At 48.0% G+C, this 23,705-nt stretch overlaps 1 non-coding gene across 1 annotated transcript; it reads left to right on the top strand.

The window, feature by feature from the left end:
* Positions 1-13,551: 13,551 nt before the first annotated feature.
* On the top strand, positions 13,552-13,624 carry TRNAT-CGU (transfer RNA threonine (anticodon CGU)). The gene has a single exon. It is a non-coding gene; the product is annotated as a tRNA-Thr (tRNA).
* Positions 13,625-23,705: the final 10,081 nt, after the last annotated feature.

Genomic DNA, 23,705 nt, shown 5'->3' with positions numbered 1-23,705 from the left:
TGCCGCGCTGACCCGTACATTAGTACTCAGTACATTATTAACAAATAATGCACTGAGAACATGTAATATATCTTTATTCAACATTTCTTGCATAATAAAAGCAAGCGTAATTCAATTTAATTTCTCAGTAACTCCTATTCGAACCACTAGGTGGGGCAGAAGAGCGCCCCGCTCTTTACCCCGCTCGAGCGGGTGATCCGCTGGGCTAAAATTCTTTTTTCGCGAGCCGCTCCGCTGGCGCAACGGTGGAGACCGCTCCGCTCCGCTGGCCGTAAACCCGCTGGGCTAGAACTCTCTATACTCTGTCTCTCTGAAGTAGAACCAAAGAAAAAAAGGGGGAAAAATAGTACCCAACACGAAGAAGGACGACAATGAAAGATGAGGATGGGCCTGTAGGGGTATTGGAAAGCGAAAGGGAAAGTAATACCGCAAACCACATAAGAAACCAGCCTCATCACCAATCGCGTCATCACCGGTCGACGACGTTTAGCGTGAAGCGCTCTGAGGACATAACCGTATACTAAAAGCCCACGTATAATGAAACGGCGGCGCAAGGCCAAGGACCTGAGTATGCGCGTCTCCCCAACGGGACGCCCTTTCTCCCCCGGCCGGCTCACGCGTCTCCCTGAATGAAAAGCAAAGCACGCATAATAATAAAGAAAGGAAAACAATAATAAAGAAAAGAGGCGAAGGGCTGCTCTCTCCGCCCTGGATCCTGCAGGCGATCGACAGCACGGTGTCCATGGCTTCAGCGGCGGCGTGTGTGGGCAGCGGCCGCGCGAGGGCCGCCTTCCGCGTTTGCACTAAGCAAACACATTTTATCGCAGCTATCACGCACGTACCGTCTGTGTATACACCCTTACAGATACGCGGTGGCCGCTTTGCGTCGTGTCTTTGTGGCTCGTTCGCGTGGGGCTCTACGCGCTGCCGCGCCAGCCCGGCGCTTTTCTTCTTTTTTTTCTTCGCTGCAGTACTCCTACTAAGATCCTTTGTTTTTTTTCCGCGCGCGTGTGTACGTTTTTCTCTCCCTTCTGCGCCGGCGTCTCCGGAGGATGTGGAAGGAGTGCCCGTCCCTTCTTTCGACAAGTGCGGTGCGCCAGCGCGTGTTTGTTTTTGGCACGGCCCTACGTTCCCTGCGGTGTACCTTGGGCTACCGCGAGGCTCAGTTCTTTCGCTATTGCCGGGCCCTGAAAGGAATAAAAAAATGCTCCCTTCTCGGGAATCGACCATTTTCTTTTTTTTAACGACTCGTAAGCTTCCAGTGATCTTTAAATGCGACGTTGGCGTGTTCGATCACTCCCGCCGGAAAGCACATGGCGATACACAATATTCCCCGAATAGAGCAGATTTGTTTATTCTTTCGAACCCGTCACAGTGGCTCAGTGGCGACGCCCTTCTGCTGCTGAGCTCGGTGTCGCGACTTGGATTTCCGAATCGCGGAGGATGCTTCTAGAAATATGGGGGTGGAATGCAAGAACGCTGGTATTACCGGTGCTTGCTATAGAACGCCAGTTCGGGCTTCTGTAGCTGGGCAGCATCGGGCGCCGTTAAACCTCGCGACTTATTTATTGAATTATTTACCAATTCCAACTAGGCTATGCCTTTCTAAAAATGAAACGATTGATTCAGCCGCCCTATACGTTGACGTCAAACACATACCGCGAGCGCATATTTTCATGGTTCTCTCCAGAAATTGAAACAAAACTCGACACCGTTTTGAGTTCTATTTTTTTGTTAACCATACGAGAAGCCCCACAGTGTAATGAAATGGCGTGGTATAAATGGTATCGCCTCCCTGGGCTCAGATTTAAGTTCCTTCGTTTCTATCTTGTTAATGCCAGAGTAGACTGTACAGTAAACTATATCTCTTATTTCTTTTTTTGCTTTTTCTTCGCTTCATTTTTCTTTTTCTGTTTTCTTTTACAGCGCTTGAATAATGGTTCCACTTTCGCGCCATATTGCAACGAAAGACTTCTTTTGTCTTTGCATGCAAGCGACCTCCGGGGGATTGTTCGCGCTTGAACTGAAACCATGCGTAGCAAACTAGAAGTTAAAAAAAAAAATCCTATTCTAAAGAAAATAATTTTGAAATCTTGCTGCGAGGGCGATATTAACGTTAGCATAAATAGCGATAAGTATTTTATACTCCACTGCCTCACCAGTAACAACTGGATTTTGCTTCAAAGTGTCTTAAGCAGAATAGCGCCTCCAAATATTTTAACTGTCAATGTAATATTAGGTGACGCAGAGCTGCAACGACTTTCCTAACACTGCGCGACTGAGACATTCAAGAGAGTGCTCGATAGTTGCACGGCAGATCCGTCCATCTGTACGTCAATTTATCCATTTATCAGTTTATAGTCCCGTCCGTTCGTTTCTTTGCGGAAACGAACTTTCAGAACCATCAAGCTGAAAAGGCACGAACAGTGGCAGTCAAATGCAGCGTATCCGTTTGTTCGGTTGCTCATTCCCGTAAAAGAAATGAAGCAAATATTAAGAGAACAAAAAGGGCTCCTAGCTATTCTGCGTGTTATGCACGCAGTGTCTGATTTTCACTGTGACTGGTGTGTGAGCGTGAAAGGTATTCCTCTCAACGGTCGAAACGGTGGAAATGACCGCGTAAAAAAAAAAAAAGAATATAGTTTGACTTGGAGGCAGCGGCCCTTTCCACGTGCTGCGAAGGTACCTTCTCTGTGCAGAAAGCGGTGTGTCAGAGCTATATGTTTATATGGGAAAAGAAAACTCTAACGAAGAATAAGACGGGTTCTTTTTTCTGAACATCATTGTGGAGCATATTGCCACCTATTACAAACTCAAGCATAAATCTCCGAATTCGAATTGAGTTATGGGGTTTTACGTGCCAAAACGCCTAAAGCACGATTTGATTATGAGGCACACCAACGTGGGGGATTCCGAGTTAATTTTGACCACAAGGTGATGCACGGTACATGGGCGTTTTTGCGTTTCGCGCCATCCAAACGCGGCCGCCGCTGCCAGGATTTGATTTGGAACAACGTTGTCTTTCATACACTTCACGTGCGCGGACACCTAGAGACTACGCAAGCTGGGAAAGTGCGCTCATCGTTGTCGGCGTCATGGTACTTTACTGTTCCGCACCTGAGTGCGTTACGTACGCAAATGAGCAGGGCGTGACCTTTCACTTTTGCCTCAAGGATAAGAAACTTCGCGACGCATGGCTGGTAAAGCTTCGAATGGGTAAGGAACAGAGCTCGCACACACGTGTTTGCAGCAAGCAATTCCGCGAGACTCGGAGCGCAAATGTTCGGTGAGTGGCAGACGACGCGAGATGATTGCACACGTACATCGTTCAGCGATCGAGTGATACGCAATACTTGGATTGCATCGCAATCTGCGCTTTTTACGCCACTGGTGAGCAGTTGGTGATCGACGAGGGGCCGAATACAGTCACAATGCATCGCAAGGACTCTCGCTTTCATGCGATACAGAAATGCATCAGCTCGGTGGTCTCAGCGTTCACCGGTGGAGCAAGAAGCGCCGGCAACGGCGCGCTCCTAGTATCGCGTTTCAATCGCTGAGCAGCGTTCGTTGGCCGCAAAACACCAGCTTCACCTTGCAGCAGGCTGGCGAATTCAAATCCACAAAGTAATACTGCCGGGTGTCACACGATGCATTTTCGATAGTGAGGGAGCCTGATAGGGACCAAATTTCTTGATCACGACTGGCCCCTTTAGCAGCTGCGGAAGGGAGTCAATCGTCGAAAAATTCTATCGTGATCTGGCTTTATCGCGATCAAGAATGCACCATGTGCCAACCGTATAATATTCGCGCAATAAGAAGCAACAGATAAATATCAAAATCTTTCGGCAGACAAACGCGTGCTCGTGGTCACGCTGGCTAAAATGTAAAGTGTTTTCTATAGCTACAATGTCACAAAGGGAATCCCTGTCAGAAAGATAACAAAGCTAAATTCGCGGAATAACGCGCGCACGTGCATGCGGCTCTCGTGTGTATGCCTCAAATCATGTAAGGAAGGCATATGTTGGGTTGCTTCCCACAAAGCCAAGAAAACACTTGCGTCGTACTCCATGGGGGTATCCGTGTTAAACTGAAATATAAATTTGCGAATGCCACTTTTTGTCGTGTCAACCACGGCCCGTTCGTAGATGCTAACCTATAATGAATGAAATTACACGTTGGACACGTTGCATGCCTTTCTTGTAGATATATATACTTCTTTGCCGCAAGCACTCGATAAAGCCCATTTAATGTTTAGTTTCAATTCGACTCAATGGTTTTTTACGTTTTACAGAAGCAGAGGACTCAATCTCCGTCGTTTCCATGTCGGTGTCCATACAGACGACGCCGATAGGGCGTTGTGTAAGGTTTTGCATGGAAGTAAATTTTTTGGAACAGTTATTTAGCACATCGTACAGTCAGTGACGAAGCCATTGCTGTATTTTACTGATTTGGTTAAAGCTAAATGCAATAATAATGCAAAAAGAGAGATGACGCGAATGCGGCTGCGGGCTGAACAGGAGCGGGCTGGCGGAGCAATCTAACTTTGCACGTCACACGGATGACTCCGCATGGCGGCGCCACGGTATGTCCTCACCTAAAACCCCTCAATTTTCCTAAAGTAGCGCCAATCTGAAATTTTTCCGCAATGCCGCTCTCCCCGGCGTTTCATCCTCCACGCCTCCTGTCGCCCAAGCTTCCTCCGCTCCCCCATTGGCCAATCTGTGTCACGTAGAAGCACGCGACGCGCTTTTGCATATTGTTTCTTTCCAGCGCACTCCGACCGCCATCGCTGGCCCAGTGCGACAAAAGTACGCGCAAACGGATTGATCGCGAGAGGTTTCGGGATCAAATAGCGGCCGCGTGGGTCGCATTTTGATGGGGGCGATATTAAAAGACGCCAGTTACCCGTGCATTGGGGGCACATTAAAGAACCCCCGCTGGTAAAAAATATTCCGGAGTCCCCCATCACTGCGTGCTTTATAATCAGATCGTGGTTTTGGAACGTAAACCTAAGAACCATTTTTTTTCTTCGTCTTGTGTGCCGTGAGTGTTCCAGTTAAAGCAACACTACTTCCCTGCGAAAACTTACAACGCAAAAAGATACAGACGCACGTAGTATACAGCTATAAATTAGCGCTTCAACAAGGAGGAGGAGAAGACAAAGGGCAGGAAAGACAGGGAGGTTAGACAGTGTAAGTACCGGCTGGCTACCCTGTGCTGGGGAAAAGGGTAAAAGGAATAAAAGGAGAAAGAAGAAGAAGAGGAAAAAAAATGGAATCCAGAAAATTCACACAGTAACGCGAAACTACGCGCTACAACATTCAAAGGCGGTCGCATAATTCGCATGTCCTTAAAAACTTCAGCAAAGCCCTTAAGGCCTTGAGTGCTGAAGCCCGTCTGGACCAGTCTCCTAGAGCTTTTTCCTCTGTAAAGGGGCGATTGTCCAGTTTTTCGAGCGCGGTCACGAGCGCTTTTCTTGGCACTTTGTAACGGGGACAGTCACAAAGAAGGTACTCAATCGTCTCCTCGCAGCCGCAGGTGTCGCAAGTAGGGCTGTCGGCCCTTCCAATGCGGAATAAATAGGAGTTGGTGAATGCCACGCCGAGCCACAGGTGGCACAGAAGTGTTGCTTCCGCTTGTGGTAACCCTGGTGGTAGGCGGAGTTGCAGACGTGGATCCAATCTGTGGAGACGTGCGTTCGTGAATTCACTGGTGTTCCACAGATTCTGCGTAAGCTCGCGGGGGAGGGAGCGAAGACTCGTGGCTGCATCTGTTCTTGACAGCGGTATAGGTATAATCTGAGCACCATCATGGGCCGACCTGGCAGCATCATCCGCACTGTCATTTCCCGAAATCCCGCAGTGACCCGGTATCTACTGGTAGATGATGTTGTGTCCCTTGTTGATTGCGTGATGGTAGAGTAGTCGGATGCCTGCGACTAGTTGCACATTTGGTCCGTGGTTGAAAGGGGACATCAGACACTGGTGAGCTGCCTTTGAGTCACATTAGATGGACCATGAATGTGATGATTTGTGAAGAATAAACTCCAGAGTAGCACGGATAGCGCTTCAACAAAAGTGTTACCGGTGGTAATGAAGGGGAGGAGGATAATTATTTTCGGAACCTCTGTCCAGTTGTCCGATCAAGTTCGTTCTTGCAAGCGAATTCCAACCACTTGCACTGTAATAAATAAATAAAAATGTATTTCATGTGCTGGTGCGTTGTTCACATTATCAATACCGTCTACGTGTGAAAACGCTGTTCATGGCTGCCACAACCGGTGCATGAGCTACACACATCTGTAAAAGGCGTGGAGCAGAAGTGACCCTGTTGCTAAGCATTGCTGGCCCCAGACAGTTGGAATCTCTCACTTGCCGGCCGAAGAAAAATATCCTGCAGGTACGTAAATGAACCTACGATACCACGTACACATACTTTCATGCAGTCAAAACCTGAAACTGAGGTGATTACGCGCGCGTTTGAGCACACTGTTTGTATGCGTCGTGTTTCAGCAACATAAACTCTCAACGGACAGGCGCTTTACACCTTAAATAATGGTTCTTTTCCCTGTATATTGCGTGATTCCAACACGACATTATTAGGTCCAGTTACCGACTGATGAAGCAAAATCTCGCCTCGTGCTTGAACAAACTTGTCTGCGGGTTTTCTGCGGCAGTGCCTTAGCCGTCGTCTGCTACAGCAGGGCCAGCTTAAGCGGCGCCACTGTCGAGGCCACGTTGAGCGCGGGAGTGGAGCGGAGGAGGAGGGAAGTGATTGGCGCTACTTTTGGAGATTGAGAGGTTTTATCCTCGCCCTCAGTAGCCGCTAAGCCACTCCGACGGGTTACAAGCCTGTGCTTGAATTGCCTTGCGAAGTTCAGTGGTAGACCGCATAGTTGACGCGCCCTGCCGCATAACTCGTTCAATGCGCTAGATTTAGTTACGACAATTTTTCCAGATACCTCTTTTTTCTCTGTTTCTTTCTTTCTTACTTTCTTCCCCACCCTTCTTTTTTTTTTAGAAGTATTCCAGTACTGTTTCGAAAACTTCGTTTCTATAGGCCAGGGAAACGTTTTGTGTTACAATGGTGTAAATTTGCGCTGCACAGCGGAGAGCTTACCCGCCCTCGTTTTGCTCGCAGGCTTTTCTAAGTAATGTTTACCTTGTCTTTCCAGAATGGATCTACCATTGAGACGCAAGGGGCATGAAGGCTTAAATGTATTCAAGGGAAGCTTTCTTCGCGTTTTTCCCCGCCGTTTTGGTGTTGGTCGTCATTTCCAAGCCTATAGTTGTAGGCCACGTGGTCACTGAGACCATCTGTGCCTGCATTTGCGTGGGTTGTGAGTGTTTAGTTAGTGCACGGGTACTGGTCAGGGGACCGAAGCGCAATCTACCTGCCGAGGAAGTAGAAGCCAAGGCATGGCTACTCTCTGAAAATGCAGCTGAATATGCCCCGCGAAGCACAAAGGTACGTACACTTGTGTGCAAGTGAATTTTGCAAATCCAACGCAGATGTTACAATCTATGTTCACTTCAAACAGACAACTCGTGCACACATATCATTAGCATTTGTACCGACGTAAGCGCAATCAACGATATGCTAAAGCGCAAACATTATACAAAGAATCGCTGCATACAGAGTGCAACATGTTCGTTGGATCCCCCGTGCTTAATATTTTACTCTATTTTAATTCCATTTCTTTTTTTTTCAGGAATGTGCTCTCCATGACCAAAAATAAGTAGCGACAGGTTTATTTAGTTTTCTGCGATGTGGACTATGCTGTTTGGGCTTTGCGCGCTTATTTGCATCGGAGCACATATTTCACAAATACAGCGTCTGATGACCATTATCATGCTGACAGACACGCATAACGTGAACGTGAATCACTCAACCATCTGTATAGCTTGCAAAACTCAGCTCCAACATTTCTTTAAACTTTGACAATATGGTTGAAAACCTCGAAACTGTCTTCTTTGCATTCGTCTACGTACTTTCGGATATGTCGTAACTAGAAAGTAACTTGTTTGTTGCACAAAACAGTTTGCTCGCAGTCGAAGAAATAAGGGTATTTGAGGTTGTATTTCGAGTACCGGTGAAGTCAACGGTGGATACTGGCAGGAGGCGTGACCTGTTGGGCAGAAAATGCACACTGAGTACAAGTTATTGAGCATAAATTGTTCCTTCTTGCACTGTGTGATCTCACTACGCCGCAGTCCCACCGACTGGCCGCTGCTTCTTCGGTAAGACATTACTTTCTGTTTTCTTCGAAGAATCAGTGCTGTTTTGAGATTTTCCTGTTGTCGAGAGAGAATAGACATCCCGTGGGATACCTATATACTAAAGATCACGCACAATATCGCGCGGTTTTGCTGCGCTCTGCAGCGCATCTACACCTAGAACGGCAGTACGCAGCCAAGAAAATCGGCACGAGCCATATGTCCGACAGCGCGTTCTTAGGCGCACGAGTGCTGCACAATCGGCGCCGCATTCGGAAGTGTCACAACACGCGCCTAATATCATCAAGCCGGCGACGCTAATTTTCAAAGCGGAACTACGTTCCATCGCACCTTCAGTTAATATGGTTGAAACATGCGAAAATGAAGCCAAGAAAGCCAAATGAAGCCAAATGAAGCCAAGGTTGACGAAGACAGGACATCCACCAATGAACTAAGCGAAGATGAAGACATAGACTGTGCTGATGCGCCGTTCTCACTGGTAGTGTATAAAAAGAAGCGACCTGAGGGAATTCTAGTTGTTTTTCGACCCTCACAGGAAGACCGCAACTTCTGACAAGTGAATCCAAACCGCGCAGCGTGCGACATTGTTTCCGCGGCAAAGGAAAAGGTACAGTCATTTCGCGTGAATAGAGATGGAAGTTTCTCTGTCATCGTTACTTCAGTCTCATCTGCAAGACATCTACTGTCGATGAGTGAAGTAGCTGGTTTGGGAGTCAAGCCATTTATTCCGGCATCTTATCCCAAAAATGTTGACAAGATGTGCCATGTTGCAGTTGAATACAGAGTACAACAGGTTGACTTCCTGAAGGATTTTGGCGTGACATCTGCCCATCGTTAGGGGCGCTACAATCGCCAAGAAGAAGGAGTGGTAGAATCATGCCCTATGAGAACATTTATTCTTCATTTCAGAGAAGTCAAACCAATGCCGCAAAGAGTACACTTGGGTTTCAAGAGTCATCCTGTAGAAGAATGCCATGGTCCTGCTCTGAGATGCTACAACTGCCAGAGATTTGGCCATTTAGCGTAGTCTACCGCAGTCCACAGTCCACCGCAGTCCGGTGTCCACGGTGTCCAACTACCGCAGTCCACATCGCTGCAAGATATGCTCAAAAGACCACAACCATTCAGAGTGCAAGCCTGTGTGTCAGCCAAAGTGTGCCAACTTTGGCGGAAACTACACAGCTTCCTACTCCGGGTGCCTTCTGAGCAGAGTTGCCTCAAAGTTCCATTGACATGAGTTGAAATACGGAAGGCTACCTCCTCGTAATGCGCTTCCACCCAACCTTGATACGGTGAGATATGCGCCTCCAACTCCCAACAAATAAAAATAGCAAGGGGACAACTTGAACTATTCCGCACCTTCTCAGCAACTCCCTCTGCCAGTGACACAGCAACCTCATCGAACATCTGAGCGACTACCTCAGCATTCGCCTCTACCAAACCAGCCATCCCAGCGACCTTCCCAGTCAGCTCTTCAGCGATCTTCTCCGATCACAGATGGAGCTTCAGCGTCGTTTGGTGATTACCCGTGGCACAACTGATCCTGCCCATACTATTCGCAGCTGTGCGTGCAACTCTCGTTGCCGTTTTACACGCAAACAACCTCCCAAAGGTAAATGCACTGCTGTCTGTGGAGTCGGTAGTGCTTCCACAACCACCAACAGCTCCACGACTGACTTAAATGAATAATCATTACAACAATGTTTTCATACTTCAGTGGAATGCTAATAGCCTTCGAAATAAGTCAGGCTCATTTTCGCAAACTGCTAGCTCAATATAACTTACCTGTTTTATGTATACTGGAGGCAGGCGTACGAAATGACTTTCGTCTTTCCAACTATGCGATATCTAAATCATCGCGCATTGCTGGAAGTAGCAGAATGATGTTATGCGTGAGAAAAAACCTGCAGTCGTATTTAATACAATCGAGCGATTTAGATATACCGGAGTCCGTATAGCATGCAAGATATCCTATAGAAATACGTGCGTCACAGTGATCAGTCTTTATCTACAATGTTCTAGCAAAATATCTTTAGACAGCTTGGTGAATGTGTTTGGTATCGCAAACTCATATGTGCTGGTTTGTGGGGACTTCAACGCACATAACGTAGTCTGGGGTAGTGAATATAATGATTCCCGTGGAGGCATTATAGAGTGCGCCGCAGAAAAAAGCAATTTGATCGTGTTAAATGACAGCTCTCCAACGTTCTTGTGGGGGTTTCGTTACTCAAGCTGTATTGATGTTACGCTCTGCTCACAAGACCTTCTTGATGGCGTTGAATGGTGAACGGACATATAAACGCATGGTAGCGATCATTTTTCGGTTCTGGTAAAACATAATCTCATACGGAGTGAAGGGACCCGGCGCTACTGAAAATATACTAATTGGCAAAGTTTTCGTGACTGCTCAAGTAACTAATTCGGCGAAAATCCGAACTTAGAAAGCGTTGAAAATATATTGTGTGAGTCTTATAAGGTCTGCGCAAAGCAAGTCATTGTTCCAAGTGAATACGCTGCAGTTGACGGTTAATATGAATGCCTAAGAGCAGTTAGAAGACGCGCAGAACGTGCTTAACGCCGCAGCGAAAAACTGGATGAATACAAGATGGCGTAGAAAGTTGAGTCAGCTCCGTGCAGACGCTTACAAAAATTAGGCACGAGAATATGGCAAGAATATTGTGTTTCGTTGTCTCTTTTTACTTCAGTTCTCACAACATGGTCAGTTGTCCGATCTTTTAGTGGTCCATCTACCCAAAACCAAGATTTCCGAGCCCTTGCCGTAGCTCGAAGCACTCCGGAGACATCTGTTGCTAAGGGATTCTGTGAACTTATATCCAAACCAGGAATTTAGTTTACTTGCCTGCAATCTGCAAGTTCCACAACACTAACAGAAAAGAAGGTTCGTGCGCGCTTTATGCCACAACGCGCTCAACTTGACTGTGAGTTTAGTTTAGATAAATTGAAATGTGCTCTTACGTCATGCCTTACAAAGAGAACCGCCGGCCCAGACGGTATTGCGTATGTGATGTTAAAAACTTCGGTCCAGCGGAAATATTGGCTCTTTTGGAGATATTTAATGATATCTGCATAAGAGATCGAGATTTTTCCATATTCATGGAAATCAGCTCGGGTAATTCTAGCACTTTGTCCCCTTTGTCTTGACTCCTACGGACCTGTCAGTCGGTAGGAGTCAAGCTATCACAAGCTACCTTTCCAAACTAATTGAGAAGATGGTAGACAGTCGACTGCAATGGTGGTGTGAACACACAAATGTGTTTTTTAACTACATGACCGCTTTTCGACGAAATCGGTGTACAATGGATGCAGTAGTAGACATTGTCACATGCGTCGAACAGGAACGAATGTGTGGAAATGTGACAATACAAGTATCCATAGACATTCAAAGAGCATTCGACACCGTAAGTCACATACACGTCCTTGCAGGTATGTTATAGCTTGGCCTACACGGTCGATCACTGCGATGAATATCAAATTTCTTGAACAAAATAAAAATATTTATGGAAACAATTGAAGGAGAGAGTAATAATTACAGCATCGCGCACGCCGTTCCGCAGGGCAGTGTTCTCAGTCCGCTTTTATTGAATTGTGTCATGACAGCGTTACCCCAAAACCTACCGCCTGGTTTACAGTATTCTCTGTACGCAGATGACATCTGCATACGGGCCTCCGGGTCTCATATTCTTACAACATATCTCATATATATGGATCTCATTCAAACAACACTGCATGACGGTCTTGATGGTATCGACACCTTTTTTTTTAAAGAAGAGGCATGAGTCTTTCATACGCAAAAATAGCCGTGCTTCTTTTTTCTAGACGACAGCTCAATAATTCCCAACTTACGCTTAATCGACAAACTTTGGTGTTCGTGAAATAGCATAACTTTCTTGGAGTTATTCTTGATCGCCAGCTGACATGGGCATCACACCTCCGCGCAATTGAAAAGCAGACCAATGCTGCAATACACGTACTTCAGCGACTCGCTGACACAACGTGGGGAGAATCAGCCTCTTCACTAATACAAGTTCATAACGACCTCAAAAAAAAATGCTTATTCGGTGCATATTCTCCATGGTTAATCGCAAACTTCTGAGGAACGTCTTCAACGTTTACTGGCAAGAGGGCTGCGAGTGTGTCGTGGGGTCCCGCAGGCTACCTCGAGTTCTCTAGTAATTGCTGAAGCTCGTCACCCACCATTTGCAGTCATATGAATGGTTGGAACATGCCGACATATTTATCGCATCTTAACCCAACACGAGAAGCATCCATTAAACCTCACGCCTAATGAACGAAACAAAAGCGCAATTCATGATGTTCAAGAACATAAAGCATTATTACCAAGATTTGAATTAGGCAAAATGAATCTTAGCTACCCTCCTTGGATGATAGCAAATCCTAAAATAAGATTATCAGTTGACGGGACTATATCAACGAAAGACATATTCATCCTGCCGCACAGCAACTGACAATCTTCCAAATTTTCTCCTAATGTCCCCAGTACATCCACGTGTATACAGACGCTTCGTGTCATAAACATTCCTCGACTTCAGCATTAGTCATTCCACATTTGGCGCTAGAGGAAAGATTTAGATTATCCTGCGAGACAATTTCCACCGTGGCAGAAATGTTTGCAATCCTGTGTGCTTTGGGCTTCATAACATCAGAAAAAAATTTGCAAAAATGGGTTATTTTTAGCGATTCGTAAGCCGCTCACAAATTACTACAAAGTAAAGAGAAAAACTCTTTGAACACTTTGCTATTGTATGAGACGCTCAAAGAACATACAAAAGCAAGCGCGATGAATCATGTGATATCATTTCAGTGGATATACGGGCACTGCAGTATTCCTGGTAATACTGCAGTGGACGCAGTTGCGTATCGGGCTCACAATAACGCAAAGACAATCAATCTTCACCGTTTGCGTAGTGAAGTCCGTCTGCTCCTGAGACTGATTTATTATCGTCTCAGCAAAACTACCTGGTTTGACCAGCAATTTAAAACTCGGAGTTGTGAACCTATCAACTCCGGAAAATCTAAGAGAAAATAGAAAATTTGAAACATTAGTGCACCGCCTGCGGCTCGGTACTGCATTTACGAGACACTTCTTATACAGGAAAAAACGCGTCTCTAGTCCGCAGTGTTCTTGTGGCCTTGTCAGTGGCCTGGTCACCTGGTCAATAAACTCACACATGCTACCTGAAGGTGCCAATGCTGCCGGATTCGTGACCCTTGCTATGTAAAGGAAGAAAAGAAAGGAATCCGAAGGAAACCAGAAAGTGGATGGCAGAACGGCGCCATGGTAGCTCAATTGGTAAGAGCATCGCACGCGTAATGCGAAGACGTGGGTTCGTATCCCACCTGCGGCCAGTTGTTTTTTCATCCACGTTGATTTCCATCAATTTATAATTTCTTTAATTCAAATAATGAGTGCAAGTAATTTCCCCTATGCTGTCCTCGGTGCCTTTGTTTCTTGACTTCTTATGATATGACTAATAAACATTTGGCCCCTCGGCTTCCTTTCCATCAGGAGGCCAAAGTGCTCGGCCTTCTTATTGACAGTTGCCCGTTGCTGTACAGTCAAGGGACGCGCATTCATATTTTGGAATAAGTGTAGCCTCGTGCGCACTGTAGCCTTATGTATACAGCGTGCTACGGCGCTCGGAATTTGCACGCGGACGTGGTTTAAAGGTTTAAATCTTTGAAGCAAGCACTCACATGTTTTCTGTTGATTCCGCACCACACACTTCGGGGAGAACATCTACCAGCCACACCATGCCTGAGTGCATTCACGTCGCGAAGCTTTACAAAGGAAGTGGACGAAGTGTTGCACCTTGCATGCGAGCTCCACAGTGGACGAGACAGGCCGGTATTTTTTGAATAAAATGGACTTTGCTAAGCTAGAGCTCAGTCTCACTGGCTAAGCCCGTTTCCAGAGTTCGACGCAGTTTCCCTCACGTTGTGAGAGTGCTAGTGTTAATTCTGGAGGCCAGGCATACTTAACGAGGACCGCTCGCATATTCGAGCCGGCCTAAAATCCTTGAACTTCACCACAGTTCCAAACTTTTGGCATTCGCGTTCGCATTCGTTATGCGTGGCTTATGTGTAGTCAAAGAGCAGGGATTGTGCGATTCTAGTTAGTTTATTAATGTCCCTTCTACTGCGAGCAACATCCCTTGTTAACCAGTTCAGGTCATTCTACTTGTGCTTGTAAGAAATTCAGGCGGGTGAGTTTCACGCTCGCACTTTTTCACCATTTTTCTTTCTCTCTTTCTTTCTTTCTTTCTTTCTTTCTTTCTTTCTTCCTTTCTTTCTTTCTTTCTTTCTTTCTTTCTTTCTTTCTTTCTTTCTTTCTTTCTTTCTTTCTTTCTTTCCTTCCTTCCTTCTTTCTTTCTTTCTTTCTTTCTTTCCCTCTCTTGCTTTCTTTCGTTCTTTTTTTTTCTTTGGGATTTTGTACCTTAAAACACCACTGGTGCATTGGGCCGATTTCGGCCACAACGTGATAATCAACGTGAGACTCTCCAGTGTGCCTTAAATAGACTGGATGACAGGCCATTTACGGAAGCGAAGATCTTGGGAGCCTGGCCTCACAGTTCCTTGGCCCAGAAAGCCGTTCGAGCGCTTTTTCGCTACCTGAGGGCAACAGACTTGAGTGCCCGGCTATAGACATCCTACACTTAAGTTCTCTCTCTTCCTCTTTCACTCCCCATTCCCCTCCCCACGTGTAGGGTAGCAAACTGGACTCAGTCTGGTTAACCTCCCTGCCTTTCCGTCTTCCCTTCTCTCTCTCTCTCTCTCGGCCACATGTAATTAATGTCTTCTAAACTGTTTTTCTCCTTACGCTGAAGAAAATGACTATCTCCTTTCGTTGTGAATCGCTCTGAATTTCCGTTGAACGTTTCGAAAGTGCGAGAAAAGCAATTATGAACATTGCTGTATAGCGGAGGCCGTGGCGATCTGAAATGTAAAACACGGCGCTATAGCAGGCGATAGTTCGTCGACGAGAATTTGTGCCAAGCCTGGTCCCTATGTTTGTAAGGATGAAGTCCGTCTGAGCACTTCTTCAGGGCCATCGCGCACAATGAAGCAGAGAAAAAGCAGGTAAGACTGTCTCGTGCAAGTGGCTTTTAGGTATAGGCCGGCGAGGCGCGGCTTGTCCGCGTACAACACAGTGAACAGAGAACGTGTTTTTCGCTGGTAACATGTGAGCAGCTAAATGCGGTGCGCACAAAGTTGGCACATGACATCGCAAAATATCCAGCTAGCTGCCGAGCGCTTACTGTGACCCATTACTTTCTTCGAGTCCTGGACGTTCTTTCTTCACTCTTCGCACGTGCCGTGGAGCCTCGACAACGCCGACGGTGAAGCGTATACCGCCAGAGGCGAGGGGCTTGTTGCGTGACTTGAATGCACGCAGTAACGTTCACCAGAGTGGCGTCTACGCGAGCAGCGCGTCGCTGTACTCGAAGTGACGCTAAACGAAACAGTGACCGCGCAGGTTACGAAAGGATTGAGGGGCCGACGAAATAAGGACGCGCCATACGGAAGCAGAACAGAGGATGTTTGCTCGCTCTCTGCGCGATCGGGTGAAGTCATATAACGGTGTCGGCTGTCGTCGTGAGCGCAGCCGTCGAAGAGGCCCCTGCAAAGCTTCTCTACTGTTTGTCCTGTTTGACACCTGACATATGCAAGGCGACAACAACTGGACATCTCGGATTCATTCTTGCCGTTACCGTTCATCCTATCTGCTCTTATTGGTCTCCCCAGCTCTGTCTTGACTTTGCGCAGCGGTCATGCCGTCGTCTACAGGCCTCACGATGTCGTCTTGATGGTAGACGGAATGATCAAGTTTTGAGAGACGTGGGCGGAAATCGGTCAAGATAACAGTCCACCTGCTGTCAAGTGTGCAGCGCATTTGCCTGCAGTACAGAGTCTGCTCGAATCAGTGAGCGAATTTAGACCACTCCTTTATCCATTCGTATTGCATTCGAGCAACGTTGCGAAACCCAAAATTTATTTCACCCACTGCGTGAGAGTACCCATGAGCCCTTGCTTCCGAAGCCGCCGTAACCATCAAGGGTTGGCCAATTTCTGTAGAAAGGGACTGTGACTAACTACCCTTGCCACCAACTAGATGAAACATGCCAGAAGGCTGTGCTCGGGACTTCTACACGAAAAGACGTAGGCATGGTGTTTCGCCTTTAAACATGATAGTGTGCTACAGTGTTTCTAGTAGCCAAAACAATCATGGGTGTGATGTTACCATTCAGACGGGCTACTTCTGGACGGCTTGCGATATTGCACATTTCCTAGTTGATGACGTCAGCGACTACGCTTGCGAAACTCAGACACAACTCAGCTCCCGACAAATGTATAATTAGGCCGGCCATCAGCCAGTGTTCCACGTATACCAGCTGTACTAGCACAGAAACAGGATTCTTTGTGAGCGGCGTTTGTCACGGCAAGTCTCATTAAAGGCATGCTGCAAGCCGTCTAGACGGGTGCGCGCGATTAGGATCATATTTCTTCAAAAGCATTGCACGCAGTTCTCAGCCATTCGCGATGTCCACGTCTGCGAGTGCAATCCTGGCGTGCCATAGTGAACCGTGGCCTTCGCAGTCACGTGGAGAGATGAGCCAGCATCGCGATGTGCAATCTGCACCATCAGGTCCATTCAACGCAGCCTCGAGCCGTGTTACCAAATAAGCAGGTTCTTGCGCAAAACAGACGACCACAAAGGAAATGCACACATACACAGGCCAGGCCTTTTTGTGATCTTTTGTAATACGCAAGAATCGGCTTATTCATGGCCATGCGCCAAGTAGACCCGCAGCAATTTCTTTTTCAGCCATACGTTCTTTCTTTGACTGCCGAATCGTAGCCGCAACTATACGTACTTACACTGAGAAACTACGAACTCCATATGAAGTATCCAGCGCCACGGAACTAAAGGGCTTGATTTGATGAAATGCTACCAAGGATCACGTGCACCCGTCCTTTCACTCACTCATTAGTGTTGTGCCAATCTATGGCTTTGACTATGGCTTTTCACTGTTAAGCCCGAGGGTGCGGCACCAAAGCGCGGCCACATTGCGATGGGGGCGAAAGGCAAAAAATACTCTTGTACCATGCACTGGGTGCACCCTAAAGAACCCCAGCTGGTCAAAATTAATCCGGAGTCCCCACTACGGCGTGCCTCATAATCATATCGTGGTTTAATTTGGCACGTAAAACCCAAGAATTTTGTTTTGATCTCCTTTTTGTTAAAATCGTGAGGTTTTCGAATAGAGCACGAATTTGTTCATGAAATGCCGGCTTTGAATGTCGAACCGAAAAACAAGTATTTTATACCTCCTCCTCATTATCATCATCATCATCATCATCATCATCATCCTGCATACGCCCACTGCAGGGCAAAGGCCTTTCCCATACTTCTCCAACTCCCCCGGACATGTGCTAATTGTGGCCATGTTGTCCCTGCAAACTTCTTAATCTCATTCGCCAACCTAACCTTCTCCTGCCCTCTTCTATGCTTCCCCTTCTCTTGGAACCCCATCCGTAAACCTTAATGACAATCGTTTATCCTCCCTCCTCATTACATGCCCCAGCCACGGTCATTTCTTTTTCTTGATTTCAACTAAGGTGTCATTCACTCGCGCTGGTTCCCTCACCAATATGCTCTCTTCTTCTCCCCCCCCTTAACGTTACACCCATCATTCTTCTTTCCCTTGCTCGTTGTGTCGTCCTCAATTTAAGTAGAACCCTTTTCGTAAGCATCCAGGTTTCTGACCCGTAGGTGCGTACCGGTAGGACACAGCTGTTATATGCTTTTCTTTTGAGGGATAATGGCAACCTGCTGTTCATGATCTGAGAATGCCTGCCAAATGGACCCCAGCCCATTCTTATTCTTCTGATTATTTCAGTCTCATGATCCGGATCCGCGCTCACTATCTGCCTAAGTAGATGTATTCTCTTACCACTTCCAGTGCCTCGCTACCTATTGTAAACTGCTGTTCTCTTCCGAGACTGTGAAACATTACTTTAGTTTTCTGCAGATGAATTTTTAGACCAACCCTTCTGCTTTGTCTGTCCAGGTCAGTGAGCATGCATTGCAGTTGGTACCCTGAGTTACTAAGCAAGGCAATATCATCAGCGAATCGCAAGTTACTAAGGTATTCTGCATTAACTCTTATCCCCAGTTCTTCCCAGTCCACGTCTCTGAATACCTCCTGTAAACACGCTTTGAAGAGCATTGGAGAGATCGTATCTCTCTGCCTGACGTCTTTATTGGGATTTTCTTGCTTTCTTTATGGAGGACTGCGGCGGCTGTGGAGCCGCTAAGGATATCTTTCTGTATTTTTACGTATGGCTCGTCTACACCCTGATTCTGTAATGCCTGCATGACTGGTACAGTTTCGACTGAATCAAACGCATTCTCGTAATCAATGAAAACTATATATAAGGGTTGGATATATTGTTACGTGAAGCTGAAGCCGAATACTATTTACAATTTATTTACAGGTAAGCTCACGGAGGCCAAAATGGCGACGCTATATCAAGCCGGCACACACGTCGTCTTCGTCCTCCTCAGTGCAGCCACAATGTGGCGGCTGTTCCGTAGCATCACCCCCGGCTGTAGAAGCACCGTCCCGGTGCTTAATCTACACATCCGCGGTGAAAGGTGTGTGGTATGGTTTTAGTCTTGCCACGTGAACGATGTCACTTGCAGCTGATGACGACGGTGAGAGATCGGCGAGGATGATTTCATACGTGACATTGGTCACTTGTACCACACGGTAAGGGCCAGTGTAGCGCGACAGGAGCTTTTCGGAAAGGCCCACACGGCGAACGGGTGACCAGAGAAGCACCAGAGATCCCGGAGAAAAGTGCACGTGACGATGGTGGCAATAATAGAGGCATCTCTGATGCTCCTGTGAGGCCGCGAGACGGGACCGGGCGAGCTGGCGCGCGTGGTCGGCGTGTGCGATCGCGTCGCGGGCGTATTCAGCGGCGGAACGTGTGGCCGACGGCAGCAAAGTGTCCAAGGGCAACACGGGTTCTCGGTCATATAGGAGATAGAATGGTGAATAGCCGGCGGTGTCCTGACGCGATAAATTATACGTGAACGTCACATATGGTAAGTGAAGATCCCAGTCGTGGTGGTCGGTCGCAACGTACTTGGAAAGCATGTCGGTGATGGTCCGGTTGAGGCGCTCCGTGAGGCCATTGGTCTGTGGGTGGTAGGACGTGCTGAACATGTGCTTTGTTGAGCAGGAGCGGAGGATGTCCTCGACGACTGCCGACAGAAAGCTGCGGCCACGGTCAGTGAGTAATTGGCGCGGAGCACCGCGCACTAAAATGATGTCATAGAGCAGAAAGTCAGCAACGTCAGTAGCGCAACTTGTCGGGAGGGCTCTGGTGATTGCGTACCGCGTAGTATAATTGGTAGCGACGGCGACCTATTTATTTCCGGAGCCCGAGAGAGGACATGGTCCAAGAAGGTCTAGACCAACACGGCAGAAGGGTTCGGGTGGGATGTCGATCGGCTGGAGACATCCAGCTGGAAGTGTGGAGGGCTTTTTCCGGCGCTGACAGGGCTCACAAGCGGCAACGTAGCGCCGCACGGAGCGGGCGAGACCCGGCCGAAAGAATCGACGGCGTACACGGTCGTATGTGCGCGAGACGCCCAAGTGTCCAGCCAAGGGAGCATCGTGAAGTTGCTGGAGGACAGTCGAATGCAGGTGCGATGGATCAAGGCCATGTGGATCGAGATTGCGGCGGTATAATGTCCTTTCCTTAAGGAGAAACATCCGGAGAGAGGCGTCGCGAGGAATTGCCTCCAGGCGGTCTATGAGGGCGCGTAATGAAGGATCGCGCCGTTGCTCGTTGCCGATTTGAAGCAACTGGGACACAGAGAAAACGCAAGCGATTGCGTCCGCATCAGCTGGTTTGTCGACGGGGTAGCGGGACAAAAAATCGGCATCCTGGTGCAAGCGTCCCGTCTTACATACCATGGAGAAGGTATATTCTTGCAGGCGTAACGCCCAGCAAACGAGTCGTCCCGTGGGTTCCTTGAGCGAGGATAGCCAGCAGAGAGCGTGGTGATCAGTGGTGACACAGAAGGGGCGTCCGTACAAGTATGGACGAAATTTCGCAACAGCCCACACAAGAGCGAGGCACTCGCGCTCTGTGATTGAATAATTGCGCTCGGCGGGTGATAGAAGTCGGCTGGCATAGGCTATAACTCGATCATGTCCACGCTGGCGTTGTGCTAACACTGCTCCTATGCCGTGACCACTGGCATCAGTTCGAACTTCCGTTGAGGCAGACGGGTCGAAGTGGGCCAAAATTGGAGGCATGGTAAGGAGGGTAGTCAGCTGCGAGTCAGAACGATGCAGAACGCGGCAAAGAGCTTCAGCTTGAGCAGGTGTAAGGTCAGAGGAGACCATCTTCTTAATGTCGACGTCACTACCATGCGATGACGTCACGGTATGGGCTGAGCTGTAACGATCTTCCACTGTGAATGGCTCGACCTCATCATGCTGCAAAGCGCGAATTATAGCCAAGGAGATCCCCTGAGGCAGAACTTGCGCGGTTAGCGCGAAATTGACAAGTGGAAGGCAGGTGCGGTTGCCAGTAATTTTCAGCACAGTGTGCGGCACGGTAACACCATGTGCAAGCATAACGGCCGGAATTGGTGCGGCCACGTAATTGCCGTCAGGTACAGCTGGAGAGGACAAGTCGACGTGTGTCACAGAGTGAGGTGGTAGGCGAATAAAATCTACGCAGCTCAGATGGCTTGGAGGCGGGCCCACAGGGTCGGCAAGAAGAGGCAAGTCAAGGCGAAGTGAGCCGGCTGAACAGTCAATGAGGGCAGAATAATGGGCAAGAAAATCCAGACCGAGAATGAGTTCGTGAGGGCAATGCTCGATGACGGTGAAGAAAACGACGATGTGTCTCTCAGCAAAGGTGAGTCGGGCAGAACACATCCCAACAATAGCGACAGTCACTGCGTCGGCGACTTGTACAACTCGGTTCGGGGCAGGCGTCAGAACTTTCTTGAGCCGACGGCGAAGAGCAGCACTCATAATGGACTCATGCGCCCCGGTGTCAATCAACGCGCACACAGGAACATTGTAGACGAGAACGTCCAAAAGATTCTTGTTCGTGGGTAAGGTAAAGCGAGGATTTCGTGCCAATGTCGTCAATGCAGCTTCACCTCCAGAAGTTGCACTGTCTAGTTTTCCGGTCGGAGGTGCGGCAAGTAGGTCGGAGAAGGAGCACGGCGTGACGGGGGCGAGCGAGATTGGCGGCGGGAGGGAGAAGGCCAGCGGGAGTAGCGGGGTCGTCTCAAAGGTGTCGCAGGGTCAGATGATAGAGCGGGCATAGAAGGGGCGAAAGAAAAGGATGCGCTAGAGGGGCGAGGGGAGTAATCAGGATAATAGCGCGTCGAAGAAGTCCAGCGGCTGCGGCAGTGGCGAGCGACATCTCCAATGCGTCGGCAGTTAAAAACAGATTGGCTTGTCGTCCACGGTTCGCCATTCGGAGGGGTTGCGCTGTCCATAGGAGGAGTAAGAAGAGCGTGGTGGGGACGTGCGTGGAGGCAAAGGTTCCGAGCGTACGGAACGAATGAATTGCACGCCGACGTTGGACAACTCTTGACGGACGACAGCCTGGATCAAGGAAATTGTCACCGGAGAATTATCAGGTAACGGGAATGAAGGAGCCGCCAGTTGTGCCGCTTCGACCTCACGAAGAATGATGTGGGTCAAGTTGTCACATCGCGATGGCTGGTGGAAGAGGTCCTCGCAGGATGACGCAGCAGCTGTGTTGGGAAGTCGCGTGATGTGCTGGGTTACTCGGCGGCTTTTAGCATGCTCAAGACGGCGGCACTCCTTGAGGATCGTATCAATGCTGGTGACGTTCGTAAACACCAGTAAATTGAAGGCGTCGTCAGCAATGCCTTTGAGGACGTGTCTAACCTTATCGTCTTCAGACATGGTCGGGTCAGCCTTGGCACAAAGGGCCAAGACATCGAGAATGTACGACACGTTGGACTCGGTCGACATCTGTACACGTGTGGCAAGGGCTTTCTTGGCGTTGACTTGTCGACCAAACGGATTGCCAAAAAGGTCGCATAGCTTGTCTTTGAAGAGATCCCAGCTCGAGATCTCCTCTTCGTGAGTCTGGAACCACGCCAATGGAGCTCTGTCGAGGTAGAAAAGTACGTTGGCAAGCATTATAGTCGGATCCCACCTGTAACTGGTGCTGACACGTTCGTATAAGCGGAGCCAGTCGTCAACATCAGGACTGCCGACTCCATTGAAAACACCAGGATTCCGAGGTGGGGAAACGGCGACGTAGGTCGGTGCTGCAGGCCGAGACGGTTGTGTAGATGAAGTTCCGCCAGCAGGAGCCGAAGTTGCATTGTCCCCGTTGCGACCGCTGCGAAGCTCCATGACGGGTACGGGGAACGTCCACCTCCACCAAATTAATGTTACGTGAAGCTGAAGCCGAATACTATTTACAATTTATTTACAGGTAAGCTCACGGAGGCCAAAATGGTGACGCTATATCAAGCCGGCACACACGTCGTCTTCGTCCTCCTCAGTGCAGCCAAACTGTGGTGGCTGTTCCGTAGCAATATTCCGCACATTTCTCCATCACCTGATTGATAGTGTGAATATGGTCTATTGTTGAGTAGCCTTTACAATATCCTTCCTGGTACTTTGGTTGACAGAAGTCTAAGGTGTTCCTGATTTGATTTGTGATTACCTTAGTGAATACTTTGTAGGCAATGGGCAGTAAGCTGATAGGTCTATAATTTTTCAAGTCTTTGGTGTCCCCTTCCTTATGGATTAAGATTATGTTGGCGTTCTTCCAAGATTCCCGTACGCTTGAGATCAAAAGGCATTGCGTATACAGGGTAGCCAGTTTTTCTAAAACAATCTGCCCACCATCCTTCAACAAATCTGCTGTTACGTGATCCCTCGCAGCTGTCTTCCCCCTTTGCATAGCTCCCAAGGCTTTCTTTACTTCTTCCGGCGTTACTTGTGGGATGTCGATTTCCTCTACGCTATTCCCTCTTGCATTATCGTCGTGGGTGCCACTGGTACTGTAGAAATCTCTACAGAACTCGTCAGCCACTTGAACTATCTTATCCATATTAGTAATGATATTGCCAGCTTGGTCTCTTAACGCATACGTCTGATTCTTGCCTGTTCCTAGTTTCTTCTTCACTGCTTTTAGATTTCCTCCGTTCCTGAGAGCATGATCAATTCTATCCCTATTATACTTCCTTATGTCAGCTATCTTACGCTTGTTGGCTAACTTGGATAGTTCTGCCAGTTCTATTCTAGCTGTAGAGTTAGAGGCTTTCACACATTGGCGTTTCTTAATCACATCTTTCGTCTCCTGTGATAGTTTACCGGTATGCTGTCTAACGAAATT

The sequence above is a fragment of the Dermacentor albipictus genome, unplaced genomic scaffold (assembly GCF_038994185.2).
Source record: "Dermacentor albipictus isolate Rhodes 1998 colony unplaced genomic scaffold, USDA_Dalb.pri_finalv2 scaffold_11, whole genome shotgun sequence".
Lineage (NCBI taxonomy): Eukaryota > Metazoa > Arthropoda > Arachnida > Ixodida > Ixodidae > Dermacentor > Dermacentor albipictus.
The sequence above is the reverse complement of the archived record's forward strand: the minus strand, read 5'-3'. Positions and strand labels throughout refer to the sequence as shown.